Here is a 16,763-nt window from a genome sequence, read left to right as displayed (position 1 = left end):
ATGTTATTGTGTTTTAATGGTGCTATCTGCAAGCTTTAAAGTTCTCATTGAAAGTAGTTCCAGCTATTGTTTACATCAAATTGCATAGTAAGTGGCTTTCAGGACTTGTGTAGTGAACATAATAAAATCAAAGTTTAGTTTGCGCTTCAATGTTGAAGTTAGAAATTAAGGAGGATGAACACTAAGGTATTTTTTCTCTGCACTGGTAAGATAGCTTTGAAATTCAGGGCTGTCCTTGATCTTCACATATTTTTAAAAACGTGGATGGCAGCAGTGAGACATTGGTTTTAGGCACCATCGTGCAGAGCTTGCGTCAGAAGCAATCCCTTTACAGGCTGGGAGTCAAAAAATACAAAGTTAAGATTGTCACGCTGTCCTAGCAGTGAATATAACAGAACTGGAATGGCTAGAAAATGTAAAAAAAAAAAGAAAAAAAAAGAGAAAGAAGTTACTATAATACAGGTAAATTATGAAATAGATTGACAAATTCCTTTTTGAAAGGTGGGCCTTTGTACTTCTTTTTAACCGTTTTGGTATTAAGATCAAGCTCTGTCCCAACACTTTGAATTTATACTTTCAACATAGCATAAAAAGATTTGCCAACAACCCCGGAGGTGACTTCCTTCCAAGGTCAGGTTTGTTTTTCTCTGAAGAAAAACTTTTTTACCAACTGTGCGGCTTATTTCTTTGTTGCCGATTGTTACGTTTCGGTGTTGTCAGTGTTTTGTTTTAGGCGTGACTGTAATGTGTTTCCTGCTTTACTTTGAAAGTCTGTCTTATCTCAGTGTTTTCAGTTTACGCTTCCTTGTCTCGTCAGTTCTGATTTGCCCCAGCTGTGTTTCCCTCCTGTTGTCCCTTCCCTGATTGCTCCCTCTATGTATTTAAACCCTGTGTTTCAGTGTGTCATGGTCGCGATCTTCCCCCCCGTTGTAAATAGTTTGACGTCTTGTGTGTGGTGATGAAAATAAATGTCTTATTTTTGCTTTGATGTAAATAGGTGTCGATGCTTTCGTTTTGGGATTTTTGTGGAGAACCGTAGTAGTTTTTTTTGTTTTTTTTTTTTTTTTTCCCTTATTTTTATTTTTTTCTACGTTGCACCCCGGTTGCCTAGGCCGGGGTGTAACATATGGGGGCTCGTCCGGGATCGCTGGAGGGTCCGTGGGACCGCTCCAGCCTTCATCCGCCTTCGCTGGAGGGTCCGAGGGACCGCTCCAGCCTTCGTTTGTCTTCGCTGGAGGGTCCGGGATCGCTGGAGGGTCCGAAGGAGGGACAGCTTCGGCCTTCGGTCTTCGCTGGAGGGTCCGAGGACCGCTTCAGCCTCCGTCTGTCTTCGCTGGAGGGCCCGGGGACCGCTCCAGCCTTCATCCGCTTTCGCTGGAGGATCCGAGGGACCGCTCCAGCCTTCTGCAGCTGGTGGGCTGCGTGTCCGTGTGTGCAGCTGGTGGGCTGCGTGTCCGTGTGTGCAGCTGGTGGGCTGCGTGTCCGTGTGTGCAGCTGGTGGGCTGCTCATCCGCCTTCGCTGGAGCGTCCAAGTGACCGCTCCAGCCTTCATCCGCTTCTGCTGGAGGGTCCGGGGGACCGCACCAGCCTTCGTCGTCTGCTGGAGGGTCCGTGGGACCGCTCCAGCCTCCATCAGCTTCGTCTGCCTTCATCCGCCTTCGCTGGGGGGGAGGGTCCGTGGGACCGCCCCAGCCTTTGTCGTCGCTGGAGGGTCCGTGGGACCGCTCCAGCCTTCATCCGCCTTCGCTGGAGGGTCCGTGGGACCGCTCCAGCCTTCGTCGTCTGCTGGAGGGTCAGTGGGACCGCTCCAGCCTCCATCAGCTTCGTCTGCCTTCGTTCAGCCTTCGTTTGTTTTGATCAAACATTTCACTTGGGGTTACATGTTTGATTTTTGGGTGGGGGGAACTGTTACGTTTCGGTGTTGTCAGTGTTTTGTTTTAGGCGTGACTGTAATGTGTTTCCTGTTTTACTTTGAAAGTCTGTCTTATCTCAGTGTTTTCAGTTTACGCTTCCTTGTCTCGTCAGTTCTGATTTGCCCCAGCTGTGTTTCCCTCCTGTTGTCCCTTCCCTGATTGCTCCCTCTATGTATTTAAACCCTGTGTTTCAGTGTGTCATGGTCGCGATCTTCCCCCCCGTTGTAAATAGTTTGACGTCTTGTGTGTGGTGATGAAAATAAATGTCTTATTTTTGCTTTGATGTAAATAGGTGTCGATGCTTTCGTTTTGGGATTTTTGTGGAGAACCGTAGTAGTTTTTTTTGTTTTTTTTTTTTTTTTCCCTTATTTTTATTTTTTCTACGTTGCACCCCGGTTGCCTAGGCCGGGGTGTAACACCGATCAATAAAGAACTGACAAAGATCATGTACACATTAATGCTCTCTGGTAGAATTACCCCTTCATCTACAAAAGGAAACTGCGCCAACACTTTTTTGTTGTTATTATTACATAATATTAAACAAGCTTCAGGGTCTGATGCTCTGAGAGGTGCTCCCAAAGTCTCAGAGGTGTTATCACAGGTTGGGTATGAGCCTTGAAGCTATATTACACACAGGATGTGTAGAATCTGACAGATGTGGACACACAGGAAGGTTTGATAAGCTTCTGCCAAGAAATGTAGAAACTGTTATGTGCAGATCTCATTTCAGAAAAAAACACCAGTGAATTATATTCTTGTATTTAGAATTGTGATGTATATGATTGGAGGCTACAACAAACTGCTAAGGCAAACTACAGAGACATGACATTTTGACATTAATGTGAAATCAGCATGTGATGTAATGACAGCCTTTCAGCTGGACAGTTTTAATCCAACAAAACAAAAGTGCTTAAATGCGGGACTAGCTAGATGTCAGCTAAAGAAACAATGTAACTGCATTAGTGTTATTTAACAGTGTAACCATCTGGTTACTTTTCTGAATCCACAACAGTTATGCCCTGATGTTACTTAGCAATTGGCTTTACTTTATAGGCCCAAATGCTACAGCTCTCTTTTCTAAACAGTTTGTGCTGGAGATGACACCGAGACAAGCTCATGTTTGTCCAACTGATGTAATTACCATAATAAAGAATTACTGAAGAGGAAGCACAGCCACAATAAAATAAAATGAATTATGGAGCCTACAGTACTTATTTCCCAATGGTGCCCATCTGCCTTGGGCATCACAAGGCTAACGCATTCCAATCGTAGCTCCAAACCATAGAGAGGACAAGGGAGGCCTTTTGTTTTATTGTTTTTACTCTACCCTGGCTCATTAACAGGAAACTTTTACTCTTTAAATCAACTCTGCTGTGATGATGGGGAGGAACATATAGATTAACACTGGCAAAAGCAGGTTGTTTCTTCTTTTATTTTAGGGCAGCAAACACATAATAAACCTTCAGTCTAACATCTATTCTTTGTCTTGTTTAGACACATTATTAGCAGTAACAACTTGGTTACCCATTTTGGCATGCACTGAAAATATTAGTTCTTCTACACAACTGTCACCCACCTACCCTAACACGGAACCTTTGTCACTACCCCCGAAATGTCACCCCATATGCCCCTTACCCAATTTTTTACTTTAAAAAAAATAAATAAATAAGTGTAACAAATTTAATTTTAGATGTGCCACTTCTCACAGTAAGAACTGCAAGCAAGCATTGGTGAAAACTGGCAATGAGTGGTTCACATCACTGTGGAGGAATTTTGATCCACTTTTCTTTGCTAAATTGCTTTAATTCAACCACACAAGAGGATTTGAAGCATGAATCAATTAAGATCATATCAAATTATCCCATTCTGATTAAGGTCCGGACTACTAATAGAGCACTCCACACCTTAAATTAGTCTTTATTCTACTACTTTATTGCCATTCAGAGGTGCACTAGCTGTTGTCTTAGTTTTATCCCAGTTACGGGACTCAAAACTTCAAAAAAGTTTTTTGCCCTCATTGGACCATGGGATATTTTCCCCAAAACCTTGAGGATCATCAAGATGTTTTGGGGTAAATGTGAGATGAGCCTTTGTGTTCTTTTTGGTCAGCTTTGGTTTTTGCCTTTGAACTCTCACATGAATGCAATTCTGGCCCATTCTCTTTTTTGTTTTTGAATCGTGGACACTGACCTTAACTGAGGCAAGTGAGGCCTGCAATTTTTTAGATGTTCTTTTGGGTTTTTTATGACCTCCTGGATGAGTTGTTGACCTGCTCTCATGCCTGGAAAGGTTCAAGACTGTTTTAAGTTTTCTTCTTTCATGGATAATGGCTCTTACCATGGTTCAAATCAAAAAGATCTTTTAGCCTACTTCACTTTGTCAGACACATTCTATTTCTTTTAAGTGAATTCTTGGTTCAACAGATCTGGCAGGAATCAAGCCTGGTTATAGTTGGTAAAACTGAACTCAGCTTTATGGTTAATCACATTTCAGTCATGATTTAACGAGGAGGACAACTGCTTTCTCACACAGGGTCAGATAGGTTTGGATAACCTTTTTCCTGTTATAAATGAAATCATCATTTTAAAAACTGCTTTCTGAAATATTTAAGTATCACAAATATGCAAAAAACTACCAAATCAGGAAAACTTTTTCATGGCACTGTATATGCAACCCTGGCCTGTTTCTTTTTAAACAGTCTGTTTATATGTATTCAAATTATTGTAAAAGGGAATTATTATTTGATAATACATTATATTGCAAAAGAAAATTAGTATGTTTGAAGCATTGGCATGAAAAGCCAAATTCCATTCAAATTCTGATTTGCAGTGTTATGCAGGGCTCATGGGAGGCTGCCCTACGTTTTAACAAACCACCAACCAACAGCTGTGCAGTGGGAGTCAAGTACTGCTGCAGTAGCCAGCAAAAATTAAATATGTGAGCAGCATCCATCAAGTATTTAACCATATGACCTTTATCAAAAGTAATTTGCAGCAGGGAGTTTTATCATACTCCACACGGACTACATGCATAATACACCATTGGATAACTGGGTACTGTTAGTGATTTCTCAGCATTTTATTTCTCAGACATGTACTCCATCTTGGCATTAGAATCTGATCCAGCTCCATATAACATAAAAAGTCAAGAGAGGAAAACCTGATGTTTTTGTTGATGAGCGCCAGGCAGCATCAAAACCCATCAGCCAGCCATCCGCTGTTATTACTTTTCCTCATTTTACATCTTTGGTGATCAACGGTCTATGCCAATCCAGTGTGGTAATTGCCCGTACATCTTCACTAGTGAAAAGGTTAATTAGTATCCTATTATGCGAGGTGATTGAAAGCTATGATAAATAATGTAATGGGTTTTACTCAAGCTTTGTTTTGCTGCAGTATGCTATAACCAGCAATGTCCCCATTCTGTTGAATGCAAATATCAGGATCTCCTTGAGGATATGTATGCAAAATACAGCACACAGTTGTACTCCAAGGATGAACTGATTAGATTTTTGTGCTCTAAGGTCAAGGTCACAGTGACCACAGTGACTTCAAATCTGGCATAAATGCTCAGTTAGACTCAAAAATGTTCTAATTATAGTTTGACAATCCAAGCTTAGACTAAGAGGGTTCATCTTAAAAGAAAAATTTAAAAAAAGACCCATTTTTGGATGAAACTCAACACTCCACAAGGTAATTATGAGAAAGTTTCAGAGGAGTGCATAAAAGGATAAAGAGATGAAATGATTTAAATCCAAAAGGTCACTTACATCAGATTGTTCTTCAAATTTGCCATTATTCACCATCATAATGTAATGTGCTATTCTAACTATAGATGAATGAAAAGTGAGACACACAACACGTTAGGTTTCCTGTACCAACCCTACAGCATAGTTGTTTGCTTATAGCTATTTCTAATTACTTGCTTCACTTACCTGTTTTGAGCTGAAAAGGTGCTTTTTAATTGCTGTTTCCATATTTCTCCATATTGCTTGCTCCACCCTTGTTAGAGTCACTTTGTTCAATTAGTCCTGTCCTTTCTTGCCGTCAGTTTGTCTAGTTGTTCACATTTTGTTCCGCTGCCTTTTATTTCCTTGCAGATGCTCTGTGTTTTTTGTTTTTCTCTCATTTAATCTTATTTACTCGTTGGACCTTCTGTTGACCTTATTTAGGATTCACCTAGCTCACCTCAGCAATGGCTTTTGTTGTCTTTATCCTCAGTAAGTGATTAAAGCTAATTTTTATTTCTCCGCCTGCCTGTCCAGTATTTCGGTCCATTTCATTAACTTTTCCCCAAGAAACATTATCTTTCAGATAATGATATTGCCCTACTTTACAAAAGTATGTGCAAACGGAATGTTCAACATTTTATTAAGTCTACTAAATTATAAACTAGAAAATGTTTGTTGCTTAAACATATGGTGTTGCACTACTGAATATTCACACATTTTTTGAAAACATGAGCCGTTTGGATTTGATACCTAAAAACAGGGGCAGGCTGTAAAAACAGACATGTGCATTAACATTTTTGGGATGTTTCTGGATGAAATAACAGCACCATCTCACTGACACTACATCTGACAGGATAGAAAACACACATAATCCATTAGTATCCAGGCTGTGTGGAGCTCCCAGTGTCTTCTCATGAACATAATGGAACAAAATGGACACATTCCTCCACTCACCACATGAGTCATTTGCACGTATAACGCAACAAAGAAGATGAAGTTGACGCTGCATCTGTCATGGTCCTGGGTCATTTTGGCCCAGCGTTTTGTGTTTCCTTGAAGTTCATTTTTGTGCTTTGTGTTTATTCTGATTTTGTATTTAGGGTTTAGGGTTGAACCTGTAGTTTGGTGTGTGTATTCAGCCCTACCTGTGTCTGTCCTTGGTGTTCTGTTCATGTCCCCGTGTTGTGTTGTAAATCAGTCTGTGTGTTCCTGCTTTACTTTGAAGGCTCATGTTCTGGATTTCCTATTCTATTTTGAAGGTCTGTGTCTGTTGTCATTGTGTTCAGCTTGTGTCCTCCGGTCCTCATGTGTATTAGGTTCAGCTGTTCTTCCCTCCTGTGTGTGATTACCTGATTACCTTGTGTGTGTATATTTAGTGGGTGTCGGTCTGTGTTCATTGTCGGCTCGTCTGCGTTCTATGGTGTTCCTGTCTCTGCGTCTCTCTGCCCCGCACCCCTTTTGTATGGTCTCAGGTTTGTCATTTAGTTCTCCCAGTTTAGGTTTCTTCAGTCGTTTTGTCATGCCTCACTGCCTGTTTCTGCCATTGTCACTTTGTAAATAAACATCACTCGTATCATCAGTCACTGCTGCATTTTGGGTCCTCCCTTTCCTCCACACCACACGGCTCATTCCGCCAGCCGTGACAGCATCTGGCTTTAAGTGTAAAGATATGCCCTGACTGCAAAATAGACCTTGGTGAAATGCTTAACACACTTTTGCACACACACGCAACCAAAGTTTATTTATATACAAAATACTATTGTATACTCAGTTCCGCATGAAATTTAACAACTAGCCTGCAAAACTAGAAAACAACCAGCAAACATAATGCAAAAACAGAGCATATATAGGGTTATTGTATATAGATTATATAACATATTAGTAGTTATGCGTTTTTCTGCTTTCCTGCCATTTACATATACAACTCTGGAGTTTATTTCCTGTTGTCACTGTGGTAGAAATGTAGTGTAATTAACTAAACTACATTCTTAAGTATTTGTTGTATTACATAGCAGTGGAATTCACAGTGTACTTTTTTTAAAATATATTTTAACTGTTATAAGATCTTAATACTTTGTGTAAATGAGCTGCGGAAAAATATTTTAACCTTTGTGAAAAAATATTTCACAGGTTGAAATGTGCAAAAAATCATGCTTTATAAAGAACTAAATAAAGGCAACTAGGCATCAGGAAAACATGCAGTAACCACATCCGATATATTTGATATTACCAACTTTGGTACATTTATAGATCGCTGTGCAAAAGTCTTGAGACACCCTTCCATTCTTTCCCACATGGAAAAGAAATAGAAGAAACTTATAAAAGACTTGCATCAGGTTTAGCTTACTTCATATAGTGAATCATATAAGGCTTATATGATTTACTCATCAAAGTGGCCACTTTCTCATTACTTTCATATATTGTTTTAGGAAGTATCCAAAGCATAGTTTCATTTATATAATTTTTCAAGGGACCTTATATCTGTTTTCACTCTTGTATGCTTTTCATACAAGTTTCACACAAGACAGATACAAACTTTATGAGGTTTATAAATATATTTTCCATATGGGTTATATTTTACTTCCAAGGAGCCACAACTTTGTACTCTTTAAGTTGGTCTTGAGCAATATTATTCCAGACTTTCTGAGGTCCTTCAAATTTTTCTGTGGCTGATTATTTACTTGTTTCCTTTCCAGTCCTTGTACAGTATCTTAGACCATTTTCCTAAGAAACATCAAAGAAATGGATCAAGTGGGGCACAAAAGAAGATGTGGCAGGTCTAAAAAGAGTGAACAACCAAATGAACAGTACCTCAAAAACATGCCCCCTCAGACAGTGGTTCCCAAACTTTTGTGGCTGGGCCCCCCTTTATTTTCAAGAAAATCTTTGTAAAACTTAGTTTTTGCGTTTACGAGGACGAGGAAAACGGAGGTCGTTCTGCAACGTCAAAGGTATGTGCCTTTTTTTCACATCACGCTGTGCACCACGTTATTGTTTACATGAGATTAATTTCTACAATGACAGATAGAGACAAAATACTGTTACTGTTAATCTTAAAATCTGAAGGTTTTACACCCTTACATATGCACACACAGTTACTGTCGCTCCATTTAGAAAGACGGAGGCGTCATGGTGTAATTATTTTACGTGTAGTTGTATTTTTTTCCTGTGTAATAATATTCAACATTGCTATAAATCCATTTTTCACAAAATGCCTCTCTGTGAAAAATGAGTCCCACTGTAACTTCACTGTATAAAGAGCTAACATCTCCAAAATGTCAGGAATCAAGAATGTTTGTCCGTGCTTCGGACATCCCAGCGTGTGCTCCCGACTAGGGATGGGTACCGGTATCCGGTGCCATTATGGCATTATGGTTCTGACATAAATGGTAGTAACGAGACCGAAAAGCAGCGCACATTTCGGTGCTTTATTTCAGTGCTTTTTTTCCCTGAGATGTCATACACTTTGGATTCTAGCCAATCATTTTCCCTTTCCAAGGACCGTAGGCAGGCACAGGTACGTACGTTCTTTTAGAGCAGAGCTACAGATTAAAAATGCCCAAGGCGAAGCGGTCAAACATCTGGCTGTACTTCACAGCAAAAGATGCAAACTCGGCAGCCTGCAACAAGTGCTTTAAGTGATACTGTGCAAAGGAGGTAACACCTCGAATGTGGTGAAACACCTGAAGATGCATAGCGTTTTTTTTTTAAAAGCCGAGAAATGCACCGTATTTGATAGCTTGCTGCAAGACCTCACACCGAGCACATCTACTGCGGGTGTGGTGCCTGTTATCGGACCCGGAGTTAGCAACATCCCCAAAGAACCTGAAGAGGAGAGTCCTGGCCCCTAGCCCTGCCAGTGTAGCAGAAATGATGACGGATGATGATGCAGCAGCAGCCGTTCTTCTCTGGGTGAGTAGCTTAATGTTGTTTGTGTGTAATTTTAGGTTAACCACGTTATTAAATTAATGCACGTAAGGTGAACTAGCAAACACTGTCGTAGTTACATGCGGGTGTCTTCTTGTTTGATGGCAGATATTCCCTTCACCCTGGCTAAAAAGGCTAAAATGACCAAAGAAAAAGTGGAAAACAGCTAAACATGAGAGGTTTTTGGACAAAGTTTGTGTTTTTTCCATTGTTTAAGCACTGCTTCCAGCCAAGAGTGATACCATATATGCCCTATAGCTGCAGAAAAGGCTAACATTGTTATCTTTTTACCAAAAAACAGCTAAACATGAGAGGTTTTTGGACAAAGTTTGTGTTTTCCATTATTTAAGCACCGGTTTGAGCACCGTTTAAGCACTTGCACCGTTTCAAAAGTACCGGTTTGGCACCGGTATCGGATAGAACCTATTCTGTAGGGAAGATCTACCTTGGTGCTTGTGTAGGTGAAGCCAAAGGGAAGATATGCTTCACCATATTTTCTAGTATTTGACTTGGAAGGAAGTTGGTTCGGAAACATATTTGGCAATGCTTCATCTTTTGCTTTGCGTTTGTGTTTGTGTTTGCATTGTTTGTGGGAGCCCCGTCAGAAACCTGTCCATTATGCTAGCAGTATCCAAGCGGTTTTTTTTTTTTATTCATACCGCGCCTCCCTTGCAATGGCTCTGCGCCCTCACCCACCCACTTTGGGAACCTCTGCCCTAAGAAATCATAAAAATCCACCCCCTGGAGAGACCTTGCACCTGGCACAGGTGAAAGGTACACAGTGAGTGTCTACAGCCATCTCTAAAACATGGTGGAGGAACTGTCATTGTTTGTGGTTACATGTCTTGTTGAAATTGTTAAAATTATGCATAAAGAAATACTGTCAGATTTTGATTCACCATGTAATAACATATGCCTCTGGTTGGCGAAGGCTTTATTTTTCAGCATGACAATGATCCCAAAAACATCATTGTTTTTCCAGTAAAAGCATACCTGAATAGAAAAACACATAATGGAACATTATAGTTCATGGATGATCCTACCCAGAGCCGGGACCTAAACATCATTGAAGCAGTGTGGGATCATGTTGACAGAGAACAGAACAAAAGGCAGCCAACATCCAAAGAGGAGCACTGAATATCCTTCAAGAAGCCTGGAGAACTATTCCTGAAGACTACTTAAAGAAATTACCAGAAAGCTTGCCTATATGAGTTCAGGCTGTATTGGATAATCAAGGTGCTCTGTTTTATGTCTTCAGTACTGTATATCCATGTATTTATGTACATATTTCAATAAATCACTGCACATATTTCCCATTTGTCTCAAGACTGTAAATGCACAGAAATGTAGATATCAAGCTATTTTATGATATCATTCTGACTTCCTGTTAATATTCTATTTCTGGCTTTGATGGGAAATCCATATCTCTAACAAGGCTTTGTCTTTGAAGTATCTTATTATCCAGTTCATGTCACTTACATTGTACCATGAATAGAGATGAGAATATGTTGCGAGAATAGAAATTGACACTTTTTAGCTATTCTGTTCTGGGTGCTCGGTAGACTTTCTTTTTCCATCTTCAAAAGTTCGGGCTCACTATACAAAAAGAGCATAAGGACTGAATGGCAACCAACTTTGACAGAAGGGCTCATCTCATTTTACAATTTATAACGGTGATTGCATTTCTGGAAATATCTGCAACTGCACATAAATGAAAGCACTGATGTACAGCTCTCTGTCATAGTTTATTTCTTTTATGAAGCAGTACAAGATCTGTTCTACTTCCGATAAGACATAAAGAAGAACCTCCCAAAGTCTGACAGGAAAGTGCAGGCCCATATGCTCCTAAATCACTGAGGTAGACATCTATCTCCATCATCCACTTATCCCTGGTCAGTGTCGTCCTCAGTCATGCTTGTTACTGTTATTTGCAGATGCATCAAGCTATTATTAGTTAGTTAGTTTCAGCTGATTGAAAATGACTTGTTACTGTGGGTGGTTAAGCGATGCCGCTTGGTAATGAAATAATTTAGTTACAGTATTGTGTGTTGTGTTGTTCTTTATTTCTTTATACTTTATATGGAAAATTGGAGATAGGTGTACTGATTTCTTTGAAACATGTGCAAGCTCCCATGGAAAAAACAATATATAAGCCAAAACCAATCACAGCTCGATCTGCATTTACCAATTTTATCCATTAACACAGCCTGAACTCTCTTAGGCAAGCTTTCTTGCCATTTCTTTCAGCAATACTCCATGCAACTTGATGGACATTCAAAGCTTGTCTTGGAAAGTTGGCTGCCTTGTGTTCCATTCTCTTACAACATGATGCAGCACAGCTTCAATAATGCTGAGGTCTGGGCTCTGGGGAGGCTAATCCACAATTAATAGTTGTACCTTTGTGTGTTTTTCTATCTGGGTATGCTTTTACTTCATTGTCAGTATGTTTGGGAAACTGTCATACCAAAAACAAAATGAGGCCATTGCCAGTAAGATGCTTTCCACATGGTACTCCTTGCTGGATGAAAATCTGTAATAGTATATTTTTGCATTCATAATTCCATCAATTTTGACAAGCTCCCCAACATTACTCAAAAATTGATCGCCCAAGCCATGACAGAGCCTCCACCATGATTTACAGATGGTTGTAGGCACTCACTAGTGTACCTCTGTACTGACCTATTGAGAATGACTTGAAAACCTAAACTTAAAAATTTAAGTTTAGATTAATCTATTCATCACTCTACAAAACCGACTGCTAGAGGGTTTTTCGCATATTGTTTTTACTATTTACTATTGACTTAACAACATAACTTTACTGTAACTTTACAGCTACTGTTCATCTGCTGTAAACAGATTTTATTTACTCTTATCCTATAACTTTTTTTTTTAAGGAAACACAAACTATGAGATATTAGACCTTTAGATAGCCTGGAGAGCTACTATTCAAGACCACTTATTAGAGTGGATAAGAGATTAGAAGAAAGGCTGACTCCCGGGAAGCAAAATATAAAGAAATAAGTGGTGACTCGAGATTTTTACACAGTTCTGCACAGTAGTGTATACAAGTATTGCAAAAATTCAGCACAATGGGAACATCTTTTGGGGATGGGACTGGACCAAAGCCAGTCTGTAACACCAAAATTATTGTGCAACTGGATTTCAGATTGCACCATCAATAAATAAATAAATATATACACTGTTGCTTTAAAGAAATCACTAACATACACAAATAGTTCTTTGGTTTAATCAGCGGCAGTTGATTAATCACTGTGACAGACTAACCAATGACTCTATCCCCTCCATACTTGTGAGTAGACGTGGGTACCCTGCAGAAACAGGCCTTTATGCCATTCCGGCCTCCAAGCCTCAATTTTGTCAACAGGCCATAAAATATGCATAATTCTTTGAATCACAATTATGTACGCAGTTTGCAATCTCTACCAAAAGGGGACTGCTTAATCACACCAGAGAGGTGAGATATCACTGTCACTGTGTTTACTTTGTTGGTAATCTATAGCCTCGTTCCCAATCATGATAACTTTATAATCCACACATAGAGACAAAGGGGACACAAATGTTTTTCACGCTCCTCATACATTTCCTTGATTAAAATTTCCATAACATCCTGAGGGGGAATCTTTGTCATGTATTATTCATATCAAACAACCTTTAAGCATTTAATAGAATCTTGTAAGAATGCACACATATGCCCATGTTTTAGATTAGTATGCATGTATAAAAAAAATCAGATTTTTGTTTTTTTCATTAAACAATGTTAATGGCTGAAAAAAAAAAAACACAGACAAAAGAAATAAACTGGCCTGGACTTTGATGTAAGGTTTCCCCCCAACAAACAGTGCACTGATATGCAACAGCCTTTGGCAGAGCTGTCAAGATTACTCAAGGCTGCACTGACACAAGGTCATGATGCAAAATAGCATGAAAACAGCATCCTTGTATAGACCACAATATAGCGCTGACCCTGCCCTTAAGGGTACCCTAAGGAGGATGTGTTAATGTGACCAACAACAAACAACTCTTTTTAAATCAGCTTCTACTTCTGAAAAGGAAAAAAAGTGCACAAAGAAGAAAAAAAACTATAAATACATAGCCACGCAGTCATTTGTAACACAAAGTAATCAAAATTGTTGCCAGTTTCTTTAATAGTAGAACTAGGTCGGCATACTGATTGGCAGACATCCATGTTAACAATGAAAACCAAACGGTCGACAACGTATTTAACACTAATAGTGATATTTTCCAAAACCTAACCAAGTAGTAAGCCAAACCACATAGGGACTGATAAAAGGTCCCTATGCAGTGAAACCTACCTCTTAGTATAGAGTTTTGTGGGCTTTTATACTTCCTTATCTCAAAATAGTTATTCTTGAGCATTACTCAGCACATTGCAAATTATGCTAACGACTACAGACCTGTCAGATAAAGCTTGCCAATGTGCTGCTGCTAGCCCATCTACTAGCATATATCATCACAACAATGATCAGGACGAGTAACTGAATATATCGAAATAGGTCAACAATGCTATCATATGGCAACTGCATTTCAAAAAGTACCAAAGAAGTCTGTGTTGACATTTGTCTCCCTCATAGTCTATAGACTATATAATTATATTATACAATGATTAGTCAGAAACACTGCAACATTGGAAGCCAATCATAAGTTCCACTGCTAGTTGGGAGAAGCACTTATAAGTAGGTTACATCTTTGTTTACATTGTTGGTCATGGCCAAGGCATTACATTTTAACACACTAGGTAGTGTTAATGCCATCAACACATGTATTTTGAACTTAGCCCTGAGCTACGATCTGCCACTTACCAGCTATCCTCATCCCTTCATATTTCTTCTTTCCCTTCTGGGTGACAAGTTATGTTTCTTTGGAGTCTTCAATGGCCTGAGAGACTACATTTAATTTTGGGGGAGGACTGCAGCTGGCAAGGGTGGGTAGTGGAACAAGGATTGTTGTGGAGTTCAAGATCATAGAGTCCACCTATGAGGCAAAAGATTCACCAAAAAGACTGTTACTCCATTATTTATATGTCACAAAGTACTTGGCAATTAAACTATTTGCAAAGATGCTCATTCTCGTGCATGCATACATAGGTGCACTGATTAAATGACCTTAAACTCTGTTTGCTATTGTAAAACATTATACTCAGCTAGTGTAAAGCAGATGAGAACCACATGTAATAATACTTCATATTTCCTAGGTCTGCACAGACTTTGTGATCGTAGATTGGTGTCATCTGAGATAGACTCCAGCTCTCTTTTGCTTGCAAGATTGTAGCATTTGCTTTCCCACACATAAATTTGTGTTGACTACCTTGTATTTTGTGTTTTGTCATCTTCTTACCTTATCTAAATGTATGCTGTTCTCAGCAAGAAGAAAAAGGAACTGTTAATCTTCATATTGTCTTGAAACCAGCAACATTATTGATAATATAATTATGTATTTATGATATGGAAATGTAAAAGTGTAGCTTAAATTACTCCTTTAATAATAAATCTGATTTCAGAAATCTTTAAAAGTTCAGTGAAAGTTACATGTGGATTATACAGACGTACTACAAACCCACTGTGGGCTATAATTATGTAAATTAACAAGTTAAACAGAACATTTGGTGAGGGGCATTTTTTCCCCACTCTGTGTGGATACGACATGCATGTGAACGGTAGTTCAGCTGCCAACCTCATGCACAGGTAGAGGTAGGCAGTGTGCAGTTGACACAGAAGGGTCATCAGCTCATGCAGTTCTCCGGTGCCTTCAAGCTACAACAGCTGGGCCATGTGTCAGTTGTGTCTCTCTTTTCCATCCACCTGCGTACTCCGGTTTGTTTCAGGAAGTCCAGTCAACAACCAGCTTTCTCTGATGAGGCTTTAGAATGCTCTTCCTCCAAAATCTATTCTTCTCCCTTAGCCCGCAGTCCCTGCATCAGCAGTTTACCCATGACATATTTGTTCCGTTATCCCAATCGCTTTCCCTGCTTTATGTTTATACTCTCACACTACCTTGACAGTTATTTTGTAATTTCCACCACTGAAGCTGCTTAAGTGTAGCATTGTGAAAGCTCCATTAATTAAAAAAAAAGGCGCGCGTGCACAAAAGGGTCCAGACGCAGACTCAAGCGCTAGCAGAAAATGACACTTTATTATAACAACAAAAGGCGACCCGGGAAAACCAGAGGAGCAAAAACGAGGAACTAAAAAACCCGAGGAAACAATGAGGCGAGGATGCCGGAATCGGGACCGTGGGAGGCTGCAACAGAAAGGGGAGAAGATCACTAGGGGGCCCGGAAGCAGGGGAAACACATCAAGACTGAGTTAGACTAGTTGGTTTACGATTAGAGCGGGACAGTGGGAGCTCAGAAGGGAAGTCCGTGAGAAGGGAATCTGTGGAGGTAGTGAATGGGCCAGATGATGCACTGTGTGATCCAATTGAGCAGGAGGACAGGCAGGTGGCAGACGCTGAACGCCAGATCGAAACCACAGAGAGGTGATTAACGGATTGGCGTGGAGCATCCGTCAGCGCCGGGTTTAGTAGCTCTTCAGGCAATCACCCCGATGGAGAGCAGGTGTGCCGGTGATGGCCCAGCCTGGGGGTGTGGCTACCCGAGCATCACACATTCCACATACACACACAGGACCACGGACCATGATAGTGCCGCCCCCCCTCAAGGGTCGCCCCCTGGCGACCGACCGGACTGCGGCCTGCGTAGAGAAGCATGGAAGTCAGCGACGAGGGATGGATCCAGAATGAAGGACCGTGGAACCCAGAGGCGGTCCTCAGGACCGTACCCCTCCCAGTCCACCAGGTACTGCCAGCCCCGCCCGCGCCGGCACACATCCACGATCCGCCGGACCGTATAGGCTGGGTGGCCATCGATAAGCCGGGCGGGAGGAGGGGGCTCAGACGGAGGGCACAATGAGCTGTGACGAACAGGTTTGATCTGGGAAACGTGGAACGTGGGATGTATGCGCCAGGAAACAGGGAGTTTAAGCCGAACTGCCGCCGGGTTAACAACCGCATCAACTTCATACGGGTTGATGAAGCGGGGGGCTAGTTTCCGGGATGACACACGCAGCGGAATGTTTTTGGCAGCCAGCCAGACCTTCTGGGCGGGGATGCGTGTCTGGGGAGTACTGACGGGAGAGCGCATCTGGCTTGACATT

This window comes from Rhamphochromis sp. 'chilingali' (assembly GCF_963969265.1).
Source record: "Rhamphochromis sp. 'chilingali' genome assembly, chromosome: 3".
Classification (NCBI taxonomy): Eukaryota; Metazoa; Chordata; class Actinopteri; order Cichliformes; family Cichlidae; genus Rhamphochromis; species Rhamphochromis sp. 'chilingali'.
Note: the sequence above shows the minus strand (reverse complement) of the source record.